The 5336-nt window shown below is 34.8% G+C and overlaps 1 long non-coding RNA gene across 1 annotated transcript; it reads left to right on the top strand.

The window, feature by feature from the left end:
• The first annotated feature begins 1761 nt into the window (after positions 1-1761).
• LOC128291705 (uncharacterized) lies at positions 1762-2763 on the top strand. Its single transcript, XR_008281525.1, has 2 exons — positions 1762-1801; positions 2615-2763. It is a non-coding gene; the product is annotated as an uncharacterized LOC128291705 (long non-coding RNA).
• Positions 2764-5336: the final 2573 nt, after the last annotated feature.

Consider the following 5336-nt stretch of genomic DNA (forward strand, 5'->3'; position numbering starts at 1 on the left):
AAGAACAATTCACTGAGTTGATTGGGAGCTTAGGTTATCCTAAGTACCTATCCTAAGTTTCGAGTGTAAGCTTTCTTACTCGATCTATTATTATTATTGCTTAAATAATGCCTATGTGATATGATATGTGGTGCATGTTGAGATAACATTGCAATTTCTATGTGTATATGACAGTATATGATATGAGGCTTGTCGGTTTTATGCACACGATATGAGATCCATATGAACATGGCCCTTTGAGCATTATGAGAGCACTTGAAAAGTGCATTATAAGAGAATATGAATGTAACGCCCCAATTTTCGGGAATTCTGTGAATGTTGCCATAGGTTTAATTATGTTAATGGGCCTTTAGAAGGCCCAAGCTTAAGATAGAACTCGGCAATTTTAGTTAATTTTTGTTCTATAAGAAAAAGGGGGTGAAATTATGAAATAGGACCTATGTGAAAATGTTTGAAAATGCTATAGGCTAAATTGAAGTGGCCAAATAAATAGGAGCGCAAAATAGGAGGATTTGCATGACAAACCTCCCATTTTACATGAAGTGGCCAGCCATCATGTTGTTGTAGACAATATGAGCACTTGATATCCATAATTCATGGTACAAATTGATAATGGGTTAGGTAACTGTTCCATGATAATGGATTAGGTAAATATTCCATGATAATGGGTTAGGTAAATGTTCCATGATAATGGTTTAGGTAAATGTTCTATGATGGGCATTTCATGTCTTTTGTATTAAAGAATTAAATGGATGAAATATGAAATTTTATTAAAAGAAAAAGAGGTGAAAAGAACAAAGTTTTGTCCATCTTTGTTCATCATAGCCGAAAGTTAGAGAAGAGAAAGGAGAGGAGAAAGCTCTTGAATGTTCGGTCACTTGGGGAAGAAAATTGAAGGTAAGTTCATGGTAGTTTGCTTCTATCTTGATGTTCATGAGTTCTTCTTGATTCTACCTTAACTCTTGAAGCATATTTTGGTTTTTAGTTGTGTTGTGAGCATTTAGTCATGAATTAAAATGAAGGAAATGGTTGTTGTTTCATGTTCTTTTGATGAAAAATGGAAGATAGGTGAAGTTGAGCCAAACAAATGAGCATGCATGTGGCTTAGATGCTAAGGGGAAAAATCGGCTAACATGTTGTGCTTTAAAATGATGAAATGGAGATTATACCTAAGTAAAATCATAGATATGTGATGATTGATTGGTGATATACATGTTTAAATAACAAGCATGCAAGTTAGGTGTGAAAGAGTGATTTGGTAATAAATCTGCTTGGGACAGCAGCAGTAATGTGACTTTGGAAAATCACCATAAATTGTGGGAGATGAGTTAGAAGCTGCATAAATTATGTAATTAAAGCTTAATGAGCCTAGTTTCAAATGGAATAAACGAGAACATATTTTGAATTCTGTACAATGAGAAATTTGATTCATAATGAAGAGTGGTCAGATTAGTCAAATAGTGAAACATGGGAAACTTTAAGAAAAATCTGGTATTGATTGGCCATACCAAGAATTCTGAAAATTTTATGGATAGAATATATATGAGTCTATTTTCAGGGAAAATTAACGGCATTTGATTTGGAGTTTTGTAGCTCTAGTTATAAATAATTTAGTGACTGTTGCTCAGGAAGACAGCTTGCAGTGAAATTATGATTATGTGGTAAACATTGACAAAAATTTGTTAATGAGTTGCTTATTGATTTCTTATAAGCTTACTATGATCTGTAGGTGTGGTTGGCCGAATATTGTAAGGGGTTAATATGTAGTGTGTGGATCTCGTCAGCATATCGTCGCAAACAGGTGTGTAACTAACACCCTCTTATAGACTAGATCGGCACAAGCCGAAATGCTGAAAATCCGGTATTTTGAGATCTTGCGAGTGTGTGAATGCTCATGAGATTAATAGTTTGATGTATATGGTAAATTAAAGTGATAAGACTGCAGAGTGCGTGATTCTGTGCATTTCGATATTTTTGGGCTTAATGGGCCAACGGGCCCAAATTGGTAAGAAAACGCGGTAAGTGTTTCTGATCATACGTAAATGGCTATGTTATGTATGAAAACCTTAAGAATAGTTAAATTACTTGAATACCCCTATGTATGCAAAATTACCATTATACCCCTAGGGTTACTTTTGGTGAAAAGCATGACGATCGATTACGTATGATGTATGCCATGATTATATATCATTGCATGGGGACATGGGTTATATTATGGAGGAAGCGTCCGGTGGCTATGCCACAATTATTCGATCTGGTGGCTCGCCACATATATCTGATTCGGTGGCTCGCCACAATATCAGATCTGGTGACTTCGTCACAATATCCGCGACCTCACCGCGATTTCGTGGTGTGTAGCGGTTGGGTGGGTCGAGTAGTCTCCCACATGGTGTAAGGCTGATGCAGGGGTGTTATGGATGAATCTGGGTTGGGTTTACGCATAAACATGTATTATCGTTACGTTACATTATGGGCCTATGGGCTTTATTCGAATTTCATTCAGGCTAAGACCAACTTTTTCTGTTTCTGTGGGTTGAGCTGATTTAGGCTATGGTTGGGTTATTTTACACACTGAGTTTCCCCAAACTCACTCCTTTTATTTTCATCCACGCAGGTAATCCCCAATCATAGTGGGCTTGGAGCTGTGAGGGAATTCGGAGTGGCCACCCGTTCTGAAAGTTTGATTTTCTTCTGGTGAACTGGACATCCTTTTAATTACGTTTGAGGTTTTGGGCTTTTAAATGTAATAAGGCCGCTTATTTATTTTGATGGTTTTATATGTTTTATTAAGATAGGTAATATTTATATTTAACTGTTGAAATTGGATAGCTTTAGGCGTGTTTTCAAAAGCAAGAATTGATTTCAAAATAACACGAAAACAAGCAAAGCTTCCATAATGAAGATATTTTCCAAAATTAATCACTTTTCCTAAAAGGGACTTAATCAAATCGGTTTCCTAGAAATATACATGACGTTAAGGTATGGCAATGGCGGTTTGCATGTCTAGGATTGGATCCGAAGGGAGTTTGGTACTTAAGCAGTCCGATGGACTCACCTCCCCTTTTCCGGTTTCCTACCTGGTGCATAGCTTCCATTCACTTTAACCTATAATGAAATCATCTTTTAAAACACTCAGTAAGTTTTCTTTCTGGATCGGAAATGTTTTGAATGCTTCGATGTGGCATGTCGGATCTGACCATAACGTCTGGGTCGGGTAAGGGGTGTTACAATGAAAGTGTTATGAATATATGTTAGATGATAAGTGGATAGATGCATAAAATAGTAAGTGTATATGTGTATAAATGGATATGTTGGCATTGTGGTCTTTTGGAACCATTGGATATCGTTGACATGCCATAGGATTGTGAGTACTCACCTATATGTTTATGTCTGGGCATTGAGGCCCCGAGATATGTTGAAGAGATAAGAGAATGTTGAGCTTGATTCCATTCACTGGGATATATTGGTGTGTTGGAGAGTGTTAGCTATATGCTGCACTTCATGGGCTATGTTAGACTTTATGAGTCATTGGTGTGTTTAGAGATCCATTTATCCAATGTATTATTTTTTTTACATGTTTCATAGTCACAAGATGCCAATATATCAATACGAAATGCTATGAGATATGCTTAATGTAATGCCATCAATGAATATTATAGTATGCTTTCTATTAACCTTTGATATTGTGGCTTATTTTTGGCTTTCATGAATACTCACTGAGTTTGGTTAAGCTCATACTCTTATATGATTATTTTGTAGAAAAATAGTTTGAATAAGGAGGAGAAGTGAGCAAGCAAGTGATCTATCCAAGGCTAATGTTTGGAGTATGTGACGTGGCTTCTAAACTTACAAAAGTGAAAGTAATGTGGGACTATTTGCTGGGATTTTGACTTTACCATTTCATTGGTTTGTAAATGGATATTATGGACTATTTTAAGGACTTTTCAACTTGGTTTGTGATTGTTTGAATGCCTGAACAATGATTGAATGGCACGTTATGTGTTGTTTTGAAATATAGATATCTGAAATGCTTGAGAATGGTTGAAAATTGGTATAAGTGTTAGAATGGTATGTTTTAAGTTGAGACAAGTTGAAAATGACCATTTGATATAATTTGAACCATTATTGTATTTGGAATTGCATGAAATGCAAATTTGATATGTTGAGTAATTGAATTGTGGTTTTAGGATTGCATGCTAGCCTAGCTAATTACTTAAGGTGTCAAAATTAGTGATTGAATGATCTAGTGTAATTGAGCATGTTTTGAATGATCTCTATATGCTATATGTTAGAAGTGAGAAATTGGCATAAGAACACGAAATGGTATGTTTGCTATTGGGTTGAAACGGTAAGTGCAAGTTGCTGGGCTGTTTTTACGAAAATTGCACACAACATTGCGATTTAGTTTGTATGACATCGGGACGCCCTTTTTCGCGTCGTCACGACGTGACTCACGATGCGTTTTGGCATGTTTTTGCTATCGTTGCTATTGGGTCCTGATTTTTAAGCAATGCAATTGGAGTCCTTATATGCTATGAAATGCTATGAAAATTTGCATGGATAAGTTTTACATATTTAATTTCATAATTTTACTTCTAATATTGCAAAAAGGGTTTTTCTAAATATTTTACTAAATTTACTATTTAGTCCTCAAACCTTTATTTTAAAATTAAATGAGTTTTACTTATCAGCTTTGGTTAATTCTTTCAGATATTGTTTTAATAATACTTTAAAATTTAAATGTGTGTTTAATTTGATGTTTTATGAATGTCTCGTATGATGTTTGTTAAATGACAATTTTACCCCTAATTATTATATTGATGATTATTGCTAGATACGCATGATTTAGGGTTTGTATGTTACCCTTAATTGTTAAATTGAGTATTATGCTTGTATATATTGTGGTGTGAATGGTGGTCGGCAGCGTAATCACGTACGTGACTAATGTGATGTTCTAGATTTGAGTTGGACCGTTTCAGCCTAGGACACAACACACCTACAACCCAGTGGAGGAATATTCTGACTCTCACATGAAGAACACAAATTTCTTTTTTAGGGTTTCAAAAGACTGTATTTTAGTGTTCACAAGAGTAAATGATCAATGCTTCGATTGAAAAAAAAAACTCAACAAACAAAATCGAAGGAATTACAAAAACATTTCTCTAGAAATTGAATCTGCAAAGATTTTGAGAATTTAGTGCAGTAAAAAACTTGAATTACTTCGATGTTTTGGTGTAAAGGATAAATCTTAGTAAAAGAAAATTTAATTAAAAGTTAAAACTACTTTAACCTTTTTTTTTCTGTTTCAATAAATTTTCAGTTTTCTCATTTGTTTT

This window comes from Gossypium arboreum, chromosome 4 (assembly GCF_025698485.1).
Source record: "Gossypium arboreum isolate Shixiya-1 chromosome 4, ASM2569848v2, whole genome shotgun sequence".
NCBI lineage: Eukaryota > Viridiplantae > Streptophyta > Magnoliopsida > Malvales > Malvaceae > Gossypium > Gossypium arboreum.